This window comes from Pelodiscus sinensis, chromosome 15, assembly GCF_052426305.1.
Source record: "Pelodiscus sinensis isolate ZL-2025 chromosome 15, ASM5242630v1, whole genome shotgun sequence".
Classification (NCBI taxonomy): domain Eukaryota; kingdom Metazoa; phylum Chordata; order Testudines; family Trionychidae; genus Pelodiscus; species Pelodiscus sinensis.
The window spans coordinates 18,732,548-18,749,001 of record NC_143066.1 but is presented as its reverse complement, the minus strand read 5'-3'; the positions used below and the strand labels follow the sequence as shown (position 1 = coordinate 18,749,001).

The 16,454-nt window shown below is 42.3% G+C and overlaps 1 protein-coding gene across 2 annotated transcripts in view; it reads left to right on the top strand.

Moving 5' to 3' along the window:
* The window catches only part of SHISA9 (shisa family member 9), a 350,588-nt gene that overhangs the window by 184,553 nt on the left and 149,581 nt on the right, over positions 1–16,454 (top strand). The gene's annotated exons all lie outside the window — the stretch shown is intronic.

The following is a 16,454-nucleotide window of genomic DNA, read 5'->3' as shown; positions in this document are numbered from 1 at the left end:
GAACAGGCCTCCATTTTGCATGTGGAAACAGATATTTTTGCCCTGCAGCTTGCTTTGCATGTATATATGATATGCACTAAGGGATACAACCAGAAGGAAAAGGTGGGCATGTAAAAGTGAAGACTAACTTGAGAATCAAGCCTTGCATATACAGTATTGGTCTTGCATATACAGTATCATACAAATGAAACAAAGTCTGTATATTGCATACATTTGATTAACATAATTTAAATGTTTTTGGGGTGCTGTATGTGATTTTTTATATAATAATAACCATGAACATGAAACAGAACAGAAAAGCTGAATTTTTTACAAATGTTTATTTATGAGAAAAATTATGAAAGGCTTAATTCATAGAAAAATGATAATGGAAAATAAGAGAAGGATAAAACATTGAGAACTCCATCTGGAATTTAGACCTGGAATTGGGGAATCATCAGATAAGCAGAAAATAGAGGACCTGAACTGTTAAAAATAAGGTTAAATACTGAAACTGAAAAGGCTGCAAATAAAATCTTACAATATTTCTTAATGCTGAGCAGAAAAAAAGGTACGGACATTGTCAAAATCCTAGCAGACATTTTAACACATTTTTCTCTGCAGTTTAGAATAGGGATATTAAGAAGAGCGTAATGCATTAATCATGTAGGTAGTCGACAAAAAAATGTGTCGATTGCACGATTAATCGATAAGGGTATCATTGCTACCACTCAGTCCTGGCTCCTGATGGGTCCAGTAACTACCCCCATGCTGGCTCTTAGTGCTTGTAGTGCAGAACCACAGCAGGGATTGATGCCGAGACCTGTCGTGAGCCGGGACTGAGCCAGCCAGCCCGAGCATTGGCTGTTAGTGCTGGGACCTGCATCAGCCCCTGCTGCAGCTCTGCATTATAAGCATTAAGAGCCAGAGTGGGGGTTGATGCTGAGTCCTGGCACGAGCTGGGACTGAGCCAGTCTGTCAGCCATCCCACTAAAAATGTACTTGTGCGGGGGCGGGGGGGGACAGTTGCATGTAATCGATAGTGTTAACCGATAAGCACCCGCTAATTAGTTACTTGCACAATTACATCTCTAGTTTGGAAGAGCTCTTTTAAGGCATTGTAAGTGGTTATAAAGTTATTATTTGTAGGGTATCATGTCAGCTGTTGTATGGTGTATTTTACAAAGTAACTCATCTAAGGTAATCAAAAGGTGGAGTATGTGACAAGAATTGTCAAACTGGATAAGAGTAAATGGCATGGACATTTGAAAGCAGGGTATTAAATTCTAAGCTGCTTCACTTTCTGAGGATAAAATTAGAATTAAAGGATGATTAAGAGACTGTCTCAGATAAGTTTGCCAACTTTCTAATCACACAAAACAGAATACCCTTGCCTCACCCCTGCTCTGCCCCTTCCCTAAGGCCCTCACTAGGGATGTCAATGATTAACTGGGAAGCCTCACCATTAACAGGTGAGGCTTACTGGTTATGGTTAATTGGTGGAGGATGGAGCAGCCCCCCACTCACTAGGGTTGCCAGGTGTCTGGTATTGACCCGGGTAGTCCAGTATTTTCGCCTCTTGTCCAGTAAAAAAAATTCAGAAAATACCAGACACCTAAAATGTCCTGTATTTTCTGATTTTTTTCCGGCCAGGAGGTGAAAATATTGGGTGCTTACCTGGTTCTGCAGGGGAGCTGTCTGGCCCGAAGCAGGAAGAGTCGTAACGGTAGTTCGGAATAGGAAGCCTAATCCGAACTACCTAGTCCGTGCCACGTGTAGCCGCGCGGCACGGAGTCCGCACTAGCGGACATTTAAAAATGGCGGCGCCCGGCAATATGCAAATGAAGCCCGGGAAATTCAAATCCCGGACTTCATTTGCAACTCCGGTTGCCTTATGATACTGCAACTCCTTATGATTTGCAACTCCTCCTTATGATACTCTTTTAGGGTATGTCTACACTACCACCCTAGTTTGAACTAGGGTGGTAGTGTAGACATACCCTCAGATACTTGAAAGCTGCTCTCATGTCCCTTTCCGGTCTTCGCTTTTCCAAGGTAAACAAGGCCAATTTCTTCAGCCTTGCCTCACATCTCATGTTCTCTAGGCCTTTTATCATTTGTGTTGGTCTTCTCTGGACTTTCTCCAGTTTCTCCACGTTTCCTGAAATGTGACATCCAGAACTGGACATGATACTCCAGCTGGGGCCTAATGTAGATGGCTCATTCCCTGCCTAGGGGACATGAGACTGGGCACGTTAATTTCCAATCCTCTTGTTTATTCTTTTCCTAAGCCAGGAGGGCATGGTAGTTCTGATGGGGGCTCTGCAGGAAGGCAACCCGCACTGTCCCCTTCCTGAAACCTTGTGCAGGTGTTAAACAGCTGTCCAGCCTACCCTAGAGGTGACAGCATTTCAGCGTGCCTGTAGCAACACTGCACCAGCAATGGACAGGAGAGTGGCTCCCGGGCATGGCTTGCTCATGACTGCTTCAGTCCCGTTGATGGGCCTCAGCCTCTTTCCTTCCACTCCCCCACTTTGCAATGGGGCTGTAGACTCTGGGGGAGAGGGGTGGAGGCAGGCAGAAGTGTCTCTCTGCAGCAGATGTAGACATGTCTCTGTATTAATCATTCTCTCATTGAAGTTTTTAGCTTTGTAGTGAGTCCTTTTACATGGAAACTTTGTATTACGTTTTGGTAGAATAGTCCCTAGGACAAGTGAGGCAGATACTGTCCCTGTGGGGTGAATGAGATGGGAATGGATAAGGCGGAAGGTGAGCACCTCTGGTCAGTTACAAAGGTTGGAGAGGGAATGGAAGCCAGATCCAAGATCAATGAGCCCTGGGAAGTGGGCCCATTGAAAGGAGACTGGACTTGTGGATGTCTTGGGGGTCTGCAGCAAGGGCCTGCTTTGGGAAGCCCCCTCTTTAGAGGTGAATGTGGCAGCATTGAGGCACCACCCAGAAGCAGGCGCCACAGACACTAACTGCAGTGTCATGGGACGGCTCTTACAGATCTTGCACATGCATAAGATGATAGATCTGCCGGAGGGGAGTCAGTGGTGTAGTGAGGGGACCGGAGGGGTCAGTTGCCCCCGGGAGAAAAATAATATAAAATTTAGTTAAAAATAGTCACATGTTTTTAAAAGGAATACCATATCTCCTGCCTTTTATCTATTTTTGTCTCTTTAGGCCCCAAGTTAAAATTTTCAAAAGCACTTGAGTGATTAAAGTCATTTTTGAAAATTGGACTTGGAAATCTAAGCTCAGATTTTCAAAGGTAATTAAGCTCCTAAAGAGACAGTTTCCAAATTGGATTTTCAAAGATATCTATCTGATCTTTACACACCTTTGAAAATCTGGTCATAAGTGTTCTAGTCAGTTCTGAACGTGAGATATAGGAGCCCAGTCCTAATTCCTTCAGGCATTTTTTTTAAATGTTCAATTATATACATTTTGATCAGATCTACTTCTGATGTGATATTTGTGTGTGGTTGTGGTTTATTGTGTGGGTGGGTTGTGGTTTTTTTTTGCTCAACAAAAAATCTGGGGCGGGGGGGCCCATGCCAAAACAGTTCGAATGGGCCCCGCACTTCCTAAAGCTGGCCCTGAGTGTGTGGATCCCCTATGGCTGTCCCTCTGCCTCAGAGCCAAGAGCCATGTTGCTGCTTGCAGGGAGCTGTGCAGAGCAAGGAAGGGAGTCTGCCAGCCCTGCATCAATCAGACTTTTAACAGCTTGTTCAGTAGTGTTGACCAGCACTGCTAAGTAAACTGGTTACCTGCCAATCATAGTCACATACTTTTTTCATAAACCATTTGAGATACTAACATATGGCACTTCAGATTAAGTATACACATTCAGTACAATGTGTAAAGGTAACTTTTGTTACTTCGGTTGGATTTTTTAATTTTTATTATTTCCAGTTTGAGAACAACTTATACCTCCAGATCAGCGGCACAGCCATGGGTACACGCATGGCCCCACAGTACGCTAACATCTTTATGGCTGACCTAGAACAACGTTTCCTCAACTCCTGTCCCCTTTCACCCCTTCTCTACCTACGGTACATCGATGACATCTTTATGATCTGGACGCATGGCCAAGAAACACTGGAGATATTCCACAGAGATTTCAACAACCTACACCCCACCATCAACCTCAGCCTGGACCATTCTACACGAGAGATCCACTTCCTGGACACCACAGTACAAATCAACAATGGAAAATTAGACACCACTCTCTACAGAAAACCCACCGACTCATACAGTTACCTACATGCTTCCAGCTCCCATCCAGAACATACCACACGATCCATCGTCTATAGCCAAGCCCTTCGATACAACCGCATCTGCTCTAATCCCACTGACAGAGACCAGAAGCTTCAGGATCTCTACCAAGCATTTATAAACCTCAACTACCCACCCGGAGAAATAAAAAAGCAAATTGAAAGAGCCAGACGAATACCTAGAAACCATCTACTTCAAGACAGACCCAAGAAAACCAACAATAGAACACCACTTGTCATCACCTACAACCCCCAACTTAAACCTGTCCAACACATTATCAAGAAACTACAGCCTATACTGGAACAGGATACCATACTCCAAGAGGCTCTGGGAGACAGACCCATAGTCTCCTATAGACAACCACCTAACCTCAAGATGATTCTTACCAACTACCACAGGACATACCACACTAATACCAACCCTGGTACCTTCCCTTGCAACAAACCCCGTTGCCAGCTTTGTCCACATATTCATTCTGCTGATACCATTATTGGACCTAACCAAGTGAGTTATAAGATCAAGAACACATATTCCTGTGCATCCAGAAATATAATTTATGTTATCATGTGCCGAAAGTGTCTGTCTGCTATGTACATTGGACAAACATCTCAGACACTTCGCCAAAGGATTAATGCCCACAAAACAGATATCAGACAAGATCACAAAGAAAAAACAGTTTCTTGCCATTTTAACCAGAAAGGACACTCTCTCAATGACTTAACCACCTGCATTCTGCTACAAAGACCTTTTAAAGCTGCACTTGAAAGTGAATCCTCTGAACTGTCATTCATGTTAAAATTCGACACTCTCCGAGAAGGAATGAACAAATACTCAAACTATTTTACCCATTACCAAGATAGCTTCCCCAATTATCACCTCTAATACCATTAGCTCACAGACATCCCATTCTCCCCACCTCTAATATCATCAATTCACAGACACTTACCTTCCTTCCTTCTCCTCCTCCCGCATTCCCCTCCTGTTCTGAAATGTGATTTGTCCTTTTCATATGTGTTCATTTTTTTAATTGTATCCTTTGGTATATATGGTTGTGACTATTTTCTTCCACTATTTGATCTGAGGAAGTGGGTCTGGCCCACGAAAGCTCATCATCTAATAAACCATCTTCTTAGTCTTTAAAGTGCTACATTGTCCTGCATTTTGCTTCAGCTACCCCAGACTAACACGGCTACATTTCTGTCACTATTCGGTTGGATAGAAATTGTTCACTTAATTCTTCTTGTGCCGCACAAAAAAATTATCTAAATACCTAATTGAGTTTGGAGGACAGAAGGAAGGCAAACAGTATTCTCACTACTTAAAAGTTGGCTTCTTTCCTTAGATGAAATAATGAGTAATCACTGATGTTTTTCAAACAGAGGAAAAGCTTAAGAATACTAATGTCATTAGCCATAGACTTGAGCCATAGCTCAAGTACAGCTTTTTTTTAATTTATCCTGATGGGACCTATAGGTTTCTGGTTGCATTGCTCCAGCTTGATTGGAGCAGCTTGGTCAAGATGGAGACTGACATGCTACCCAGTAGCTTTCATGGGTGGCACCGCCAACATGGACATAAAGGTGACTGTAGCTAATATCTGTGGATATCCACATTATATACACATTTGTGGCTCGTTTTTGCAGATGCAGATATAAATTTTGTATCCATAACCCTGCACATTTGTGGATATCTGCTTTATATCCAGAGGTCTCTGCATCTGCAGATGTGGATGTGGATATCCATGGATCATTTTTGCAGATGTGGATACCAACTTTATATCCATGCTGGGCTCTTGCTATTGGATATGATCCAAGAGGTCTCTTCTAATCCTGGAGATACATGTGCTGTTTTGGATTTGAAAACTCCTCTTACTCTCATTACCCCCAGGATATATGTCTTTTCCAGAAGACTTATTAAAATTGCTATTTTAATGTTTCAGATATCTCCTTTACTTGGCCCTATATCTTTCTTCTCTCAGACACATTTTCAAAACAACTAATAAAATAAAGAGATGTTTAGATGCTTTCAATAATACATGCCTCTGGCTTAGTCATGAACCTGCAAAGTTCATGTTACAACACAACAGAAAAATATATTTCACGGTTATATAAGCACATTTTATCAAAGGCTCTTTAAAGTACTTTATAAACATTAAGCTATGTAACACTGGTGGTCTGTAAAGATAGGTAAAGTGTGTCAGAGGGAGTGTAAGTGTAGTGTGGAACTGAAATTTTCCAGCACAGTTTTTCATCAGAAAATGTCAATTTCTCAAAATTGAAACTGTTTGCAGGAAAGGGTTATTTAAATGAATCTCCCCATTTTGTTTAAAATTGTCAAAACATGAAGAAGTTTTTGAGTGAGACACTATTTTTATTTTTTAATTTTCATTAATTTATCATACACTTAAAACAAATTTGAAAGGCCAGAATTGAAATGAAACATTTTGAAGTTATTAAAACAAAATATTTTGAGTGATCTTATCCAATTTATTTTGGATTATTGTTTTGTGATACATTTCAAGATGTTGCAGTTTTGTTCTAGTTCTTCCAGGAAAATTTTTAAATCTTGAAAATTTTCACAGGAAAAGTATTTGTTGTTCAACTTTAGTTAAGAGGATTACATTCAGAATGCACTAGACTCCCTAAGCTTGTAGAATTTTGTAAAAAAGAACATTTTGTTTAATTGTGAAACAAAACATCAATTCAAAAATTTTAAAAAATTGTATTCAAATTAATAATTGTGTTTCATTTTATTTTTGAACACTTGAATAAAACCAAAATGTCACTTCAATATGAAACAAATTTTTATTTTCTTTTGAATATTTTCATAAAGTTATATTTTGCAGAAAACATTTTTAATCAATTTGCTTCATGTGATTTTTTTTTCACAGAAATAAAAATTTTCAACCAGCTGATAAGCATCGCTAGCTATAGCCTGACTCTGAGAACCAATTGTACAATTTTAAGGTTGGCCTCTCTCCCTTACTTTGGGCTTATCTAGACTACAGGGAAGATTCGAAAGAGGAGATGCAAATTCCATGGGAATTTGCATATCTTCTTCTGATCTCACTTTCGAAAGCAGAGCTTTCGAAAGTGAAAGTAGTTTAGACATGGCTTTTTCGGCGACCCCCCCTTGTCGAAAAGCCACTTTTCCTAAAAAAAAGAAGGCTTACGCAGCTTTTCGGAAGAAGGTATGACATAGCCTCTGTTGTATCAGCTTCTTCCTTTGTTTTAGCCAATGTTCCCGAAAAGTTTGTCTACAAAAGGCTAGATATGTGAACCCTTTATTCATGTTGAGACTTCAGTAGAACTCCTTGAATGAATAACTGCTCACCATTAGAAGTAATGGGTTCATAATCAGGTTCACAGCTAGCATCTCTTTTTATAACAAAAGATCTGTGTGTATATACCTGATTGCTTTATTAGGTTAGGAGTTAAAAGTCTTTGTTACCATGTTGGTTATTGAGGTTCAACTCATTTGACAGTTCAAACAGACAACATTTTTCAATTATATTTCTAGAACACACTGTATTTGATCAAATAATTAACCCTTTTCAATTTCCTCCTAATTTGCAAAGATGCATTTCAAATAGTGATCTCCTATTTCAAACAACCTCTTTAAATTTATGTAAGGAGGTTAGCCTTTTGAAGTGAATACACATATCAGGTGCACATAAACTAATTAAACCACAATATCTCTCAAAAGAAATCTGCTTCCTTTGTGGCAGAAAGCAGAGTCTCTGAAGGCCACAGGAGCTTTTGGATATCTTCATAGCTACACTGATATAGCTATGCCCCACTCCTCCCCGCAAACTTCTAATGAAGACACAGTGCATTCACATAAAAAAATGCCTTGGATGAAAATTTGACACCTAGATAAAGTGTACTTATGGAAGTAACTTTTTATATGGATGCAGGATAACTTCACTGGAGATTTGCAGTGGTTGAATTATGTCATTGTACCTATTTCAGTACAAAATTCTCCAGGTCTGAGACTGTTCAACATATAGAATATGCTTGCAGCAGAAAGAGAACCTTCTAGTTCTTGTCTGATAGAGTTCACAATCAAGGTGAGAAAGTTGGCTGTAGTTAAAAGACAAATATCTATCCATTAGTGTGCCCAATCCACTTCACTTTCCAACAGATAACTTAAACAAGGAGAATGATTGAATGTTCAGACAATGGCTGCTGGAGATTCAATTATTAACAAGATTAATCTGTGACATGCACCACTCTCACACATCACTTTATCTACAGCAAATCCCCCAAATTCGCTTACAGCAAGAATAGTGCCTCAGGTACATTTTCAGCTTTATCACTTCTTTCTGATTATGTGTCATCCTTGTGGCGTCCATGATTCCCATGTCTAGTCTGAAAAGCCTCTATCCTCTCTTATTTCCAATCCTTCAAGACTTTATTTTGTAACCTCCAAGAAATTATCCAGCTAATGATAGTTAGGCTGAAGTGCCACTTGTGATCGTTGATATTTATTTATATAGAACAACACAAACTTGTAAGTGACTTGGAACCAATCATCTCCGTGCATAGTTACTCATTTCATTTTATCTAGATTTAAAATAATTGAACAGGTGCCAATGCAGCTGTGGTAATATGCCAAGAGAAGAGAGGGGATGGGATTCCGGTCTCAGGCCCTTTAGCCGCTCGTGAGTCATAACTAAGGCTCTGCCACATTCGTGGTTCATTCTGGTCAGTTTCACAACCAGAGAATTTTAAAATTGGTTAGTGTCTTGAGTTTCAGATGTGTTGTAATCATGGGGATCCTGAGCCAAATGTGATGGGGGGAGTGGAAAGTTGTTGTGCAGGGGTTCCAAGATAGCCACCCTCTGAAGACAGCACTTTCCCAGAGCTTCCCGCAGTTAGAGGAGGTTTGTGGAAGTGGGTAGGATGTTCCTCGTACTGCTGGTAGTGCCCCAACTGGGAGGTCCAAGTTGCTAGTCCATGCAGGGACAGATTAAGGCAGGGTACCTCAGCCAATTTGGGGGCTCCCCCAGGAAAAATGGGTTCTTCAATTCCAAAAGAAGCCCCAGGGCATATATGTCTATTGGGTCACCAGCACCCCAGCAGGAGCTGCAGAGGAAGAAGTTCTGCATCCAGGCACCCTGAGCCCCAGCTAAGATGGCAGAGGGCGAGGGTAGAACATGGATAGGGCTGCCACAACTGGAGTGGTGTCCTGAGCCCCAGCTGAAGTGGGGGGAGAGGGTGGCAGAAGCCTGGGCTGCCCCAGAATCTGGCTGAAGCTGGAGGGAGCAGAAGCCCCAGGAGCACAAGCCACTAGCCCCAGGAGGAGGAGCTGCTAGGAGGAAGTCCTGATCTTGGCACCAGAGCAATGGGTTGCTCTTGTTGAGAGAGAAAGCCCAGCCTGGTGTAAGCTACTGGAAGAGGAAGCCATGAGTTCAACTCCTGGATCTGGAGGTGTGAGGATGAGGGGAAGCTGAAAGCCCAACTCTTGGGCTGCTGCAGCGCAGAAGTGAGGGAGTACCCACCTAATTTCTTTGCTGCCTCTGGAGGTGGATCTGATTTCACTGCCAAGAGCAGCTGTGGTGGAGAAGGACTAGCAGGGTAGGAGCTGAGCTAGCAGGTAGGAGCTAGCACGTAGGAGCCCCCAGGGAGATTAAATTTCATGGTGTAGGGTTGATTTCATGGTCCAAGTAGTGTTTTTCAGAGCTGTGGAATTGGTAATGCCCTAATCATAAACAACACCTTAAACTCCAGTTGGAAAACAATGGTCAGCCAGTGCAGATCCCAGAGCACTGTTATAATGTGCTTCCAGAGAAATACCTCACTAAGGGTATGTCTAGACTTCATCCCTCTGTCGGCAGAGGGATGCAGATTAGGCAGGTCGACATTGCAAATGAAGCGGGGATTTAAATATACCGTGCTTAATTTGCATAAAAATGGCTGCTATTTTTGCTGACTCAGCACTTTGTCAGCAAAAAGCGGCAGTCTAGAGGGGGATCTGTCGAGAAAGAAAGCCTTTTTTGACAGATCCTGTAAACCTCCTTGCAGGAGACTTTCTTTCTTGACAGATCCCACTCTAGGCAGCTGCTTTTTGCCAACAAAGTGCTGAGTCGGCAAAAATGGCAACCATTTTTAATGCAAATTAAGCGCGGAATATTTAAATCCCCGCTTCATTTGCAATGTCGACCTGCCTAATCTGCATCCCTCTGCGGGCAGAGGGATGCAGTCTAGACATACCCTAAGAGTGCATCTACAGTATACTTGTAGGTCAAAATAAGATACGCAAATTGCATATCTTATTTCAATCTAATTTTGAAATAGCACCAAATTTTGAAATAAAATGCTATTCTGAAATGTCCCTTAAACCTGAGGGTTAAAGGGATGCTGGAATACCACACCCATTATTTTGAAATCTCTTTGGGTATGTCTACACTACCCCGCTAGTTCGAACTAGCGGGGTAATGTAGGCATACCGCACTTGCAAATGAAGCCCGGATTTGAATTTCCCGGGCTTCATTTGCATAAGCGGGGAGCCGCCATTTTTAAAACCCCGCTGGTTCGAACCCCGTGCAGCGCGGCTACACGGGGCTCGAAGTAGGTAGTTCGGACTAGGCTTCCTATTCCGAACTACCGGTACACCTCGTGGAACCCTAGTCCGAAAGCCTAGTCCGAACTACCTAGTTCGAGCCCCGTGTAGCCGCGCTGCACGGGGTTCGAACCAGCGGGGTTTTAAAAATGGCGGCTCCCCGCTTATGCAAATGAAGCCCGGGAAATTCAAATCCCGGGCTTCATTTGCAAGTGCGGTATGCCTACATTACCCTCCTAGTTCGAACTAGGAGGGTAGTGTAGACATACCCTTTCAAAATAATGAGTATGTTTAAAGATGCGGAATAGCTATTTTAGGATACTTCCGGTATTCTGAAATAGCACCACTGTCTAGACATATCCTAAGTGAATGAGCCTCTGATGTCTGTACCAGCTTCTGTCTCTGAATGGCTTTAAGGTGTAGCCCCATGCAATAGCCTAGTTTTGAGGAAACAAATGCATGGCTAACAGTGGCAAGGTTTACGTCCAAAAGAAAAGGTTGCTTAGTTGCATGCAGTATGGGCTGGGCATCTAAAATCACTATTAAATAGCAAACCCTAGTAACTAACGGAAGTGATAGCGTTTCAGTCCATGGGCTGATATTATCTCTTCCAGCTGCTTCTGCCAACCTGTCATAATAGTGTCAGTCTTGTCTGGGTTATGCATTAGCCTGCTTATTGTCATCTATGTGCTGTTGAGCTAAACACTGACCGAGGTGCAAAATAATATAATGCATGTTGGACAAGACAGAAACATACAGTTGGGCATCTGCAGCTGCAGGAACATAGAGAAATAGTATGGTGCATGAACAAAAAATTGTTATAGTATAAAGCAATAGATATTGCATTATCATTATTATTAGAATTGGGGTCTGCAAAAAAAAAATCTGTCTAGTGAGTTTGTCCCAAACACTAGCTTGACCCCCTTTTTAAATTTATGTAAGGAGGTTAGTCTATTAAAGTTTATATACACATCAGGTGCATATAAACCAATTAAAACCACAATACCACAATAGCTTTCAGAAGTCCATTTAGAACTTGGGAGAAGTTCATGATTGACATCAGATGCAGAAATCCCACACATGGGGTGATCATCCTTGAACAGCATCAGTACATCAGCCAGTCAAGATTGATTGGTGCTTTCATAACATTTCCTTTAAACTGTTTTGTGGCAGTATGGGCTTTTAGAACAATGAAAAACAAAGTTCAGTGTTTCAAGTTCATAGACAGCTTGGGTTTTGGACAATAACCATCTCTAGGTAAGAAGGATAAACTCATGGATATGAGGCTGGCTTGAGACTCTGGAGATCTATATTTGATCTCCAGCTTAGTTAAAAACTTCCTGTATGTTACACTTCCTGTGGGCAACTCATTTAATCTATTCTTTCAGTGCCTCAACAGCAGTACGGGGAATAATATTTTCATACAACACAGATATGACACTCAGATACTATAGTGATGAAAGCTAAAGAAGTTTCATAGATTCTCAGGGCATGTCTACACTGGGAAGTTATTTTGAAATAGTTCCCCTTATTTCAAAATAACAAGGCAAGCATCCCCACTAGCTCCAGCTTATGAAGAGGAATAAGCTTATTTTGAAATTACCTGGTACTGTAGACATAGCCTCACTGACCTATTACGTCTTCGAAAGTATACAAACTTTGCAAACCACTATGTAGTCCATGAAGTGAAGCTCTCAGTTTCAGGTGGGATGTTGTGAGAGAGCTTCCAATACCTTACTTCTATAATCTTCCAGGGTATGTCTACACTACAAAGTTAGTTTGAACTAACGGACGTTAGTTCGAACTAAGTTTAATAGGCGCTACACAAGCGTTCCGCTAGTTCGAATTTAATTCGAACTAGCAGAGCGCTTAGTTCGAACTAGGAAAACCTCATTTTATGAGGATTAAGCCTAGTTCGAACTAGCTAGTTCGAATTAAAGGGTGTGTAGCCCCTTAATTCGAACTAGTGGGATGCTAGCCCTCCCCAGGTTTCCCTGGTGGCCACTCTGGCCAACACCAGGGAAACTCGTCTGCCCCCCTCCCGGCCCCAGACTCCTTAAAGGGGCACGGGCTGGCTACGGTGCCCGTGCCAGGTGCAAGCCTGCCAGCACCCAGCCAGCAGACACTGCACCTGGCACGGATTGAGCCACCCACCGGATGCCCCCCCAGCTCTCCCCCTCTTCCCGGGACCAGGCTGGCAGCTCCCGGGAGCTTGCCCGGGACCGCAAGAGGCAGGCACCCGCCTGGGCTAGTGCGGACATCGTGGACCTCGTCCACGACCTCCGCACTAGGCACAGGAAAGTGGCCGTCTAGGGCAGGAGAGCTGCCAGCCTGGCCACCCAGGAGCAGGTGTGCATGAAAATCAAGGGGGTCCACTGAGACCCCCCGACCCTGAGCCCTGAGCTTACAATGGCTGTCCTGGGTCAGACCAAAGGTCCATCTAGCCCAGTAGCCTGTCTGCCGACAGTGGCCAACCCTAGGGACCTTAAGGGGATGGACCGAAGACAGTGACCAAGCCATTTGTCTCGTGCCATCCCTCTCCAGCCTTCCACAAACCTTGGGCAGGGACACCACTCCTACCCCCTGGCTAATACCACTCCATGGACCCAACCTCCATGACTTGATCTCACTTCCCTTTAAACTCTGTTCTAGTTGTAGCCTTCACAGCCTCCTGCAGCAAGGAGTTCCACAGGTTGACTCTTTGCTTTGTGAAGAACAACTTTCTCTTACTAGTTTGAAGCCTGCTACCCATTCCTTTCCTTTGGTGTCCTCTAGTCCTTCTTTATGGGAACTACTGAAGAACTTTTCTGTATACACCCTCTCCACCCAACTCCTGCATTTAGAGACCTCTATCCTGTCCCCCCTCCGTCTCCTCTTTTCTAAGCTGAAAAGTCCCAGTCTCTTTAGCCTCTCTTCATATGGGACCTGTTCCCAACCCCTGATCATTGTAGTTGCCCTCCCCTCTCCCACCCTCTCTCTTCCCCTCTCCCACCTCCTTTTCCCAGTCTCCCCCAGTTTTGTTCAATAAAGACAGATTCCATTTTTGAACACAATTGTCCTTTATTTTGTACATCAAGAAGAGGGGCTAGAGAAGGGTAAGTGGAAGGAGGTGAGGGAGGAATGGGGTACGCGCACCCGATGGGGAGGACTGGGCTGGCTCTGTGGGCTTCTGGGGATGGAAGCTCTCCTGCAGCCCCCCAATTGCCCCCTCTCCCCAGATGGCAGCCTGTGGCAAGTGCAGCCGGTCTGATGGCCGAGTGCTGTGATGTGCCCAGTGTGGGTAGTCCGGGCACTCCAAGCCAGAACTGCTTTGCAAGCGGGGCACCCCTGAGAACTGTCTGTCCGGGGTGGGGGTCGGGACCCTTTAAGCACAGCCCTCGGCTAGCCTGAGACAGCATCTCCATGCTCTAAGTCCTCCTCTGATGCCCTGCGAGCACTGCTTCCGGCCATCCTTAAGCCCGGTTCAGGGTCCACTTAATGTGGACATGCTAGTTCGAATTAGGAAAATGCTAATTCGAACTAGTTTTTTAGTCTGGATCCGTTAGTTCGAATTAGCTTAGTTCGAATTAACTAATTCGAAGTAAGTTAGTTCGAATTAACGTTGTAGTGTAGACATACCCCCAGTGTGTATTAGAGGCACTGCTCATTCAGAAGAGGCCATAACAAGGCTTAGTATTACAGTGGAATACCATGTTATGGAGAAAGATTTTTCAAATGGGAAATGACAACCTACACCAAGGATTTGATGAAAGACTCATTGCCCAGTCAGGTTAACCTGGATTCTTCTTGAAACAGATTAAGTGTAATTTGGGCAAGTGACACTTGCTGGCCTCAGCTGTAAGGAGTGTGTGTGTGTACGTGCATGTGCATACAAAAAACATCAAGTTACCTGACACATTTTTTATATTTGAGCTGTGAAGAAAGAAAGAAAATTAGACATCTTTCTGTTATAAATCTTCATACTTCACTAAGCAATAATCTATTAGAGAAAGTTAAAATATAAGTATTGATCTCAAGGAACAACTCTATAGTAATAAAAGTCCTCTGATTAAATACGAAAGTGAACACAGAAGCAAGGATTGACACCTTGCAACAGTGGGATTAATACTGGAGAACTTTAAGTAGAGTGACTGTTATGCAGTTAAGAAAAGAGAACCATGTTGAGAGAAGGGGTCAGATGCTTTAATGAGGGAATGAATAAAGTGATATATTGTTCATGCAGAGGGATGGAAGTGAGGGAAATGAAGAAACAGCATTGATGGACACAGTGACCTTTGTTGTTCCAATGATTACAGTTATTATGTTCTTAAATTACACAATTTCCTCATGCATATGGCTTGTAATTCTGTGAATAGGTCCCTTAATGTTATCCTAAAGTAAATCCGGCCTGTGCTATTTTGAGTTCTATACTATTAAAACAATTAAGCAGACCAAAAAACCTCCTAACCTAACCACAGCCCAGTTTCCTTATGTTCAAATGACTGAATGAAATGTAAAATGCCAAACATAAGAACATTCAGAGTCAAAACTTCTATTTTTCCCTGAACTTGACCTGTGTGACTGTGCATTTCAGCAACAGCATAGTCCATGCACTGGTCTTAGAAGATGTCAAGCGCTCAAAAACAATGACTCAGACCCAATTTTAAAAATTACAGGTTTTTTAAAATGAAATTTATGAATCTTTTTATTGGACTTTTGAGCCATTAGGGTAAAACATTTTCAAACTTTCTTCAAAACCATGAGGATTAGAAACATTCTGGTTGTTTTGAAATGAAAACTGAAATTCTTATTAATCACACGAATCTGCAGCTGTAGCTTTAAGAAAAGCCCAGAAATATAGTGAGACTTTTGTTAAGACCATGAGAGTTTTCAAGAGAGAGATGGAGTGATAAAATGTATCACTTGACCTGCAAAAATAGGAGAAGATACAAATAGTTATTCCTAAGAGTTAAGGATAGAATGTCAGGTAATATAAGTTAAATCCTACAGTTTTAAATGCAGTCTAATTTTTGTATTTGTACCTGACCTATAGTGATATATAGGAGTCTAAAGATGCAGATGGACACCTAGGGTACGTCTACACAGCAACTTTATTTCAAAATAACTAGCATTATTTAAAAATAACATAGTCTGCATCTACATAGCAGGCAGTTAATTAGAAATAAAGTCGAAATACTGTCAAGCTGGAGGACTTCTTTCTTCCCTCATTGTATGCGGAATAAGGGAAGTCAGAGGAAGAGTGCTCTGTTTCAAAATAAGTGCTGTATAGCTGCTCCCAGTTTTGAAATAATCTGTTTCGAAATAAGCTACACAATTGGCGTAGCTCAATTTTCATTGCTTATTTCAAGTTAAGCCCTGCTACGTAGACACACCACTACTGAGATTTTCAAAAGTGCCTAAGGGGAGTTAGGTATGCAGGCTCTTTTGAAAATTCCTCCAGATGCCTATTGGGATATTTAGATGCCTAAATAACCTCAGAAATGTGTTCCTAAGGGTATGTCTACACTACAGCGCTAATTCGAACTAACTTAGTTCGAATTAGTTAATTCGAACTAAGCTAATTCGAATTAGCGCAGCTAGACTTAAAAACTAGTTTGAATTAACGTTTTGCTAATTCGAACTAGCATGTC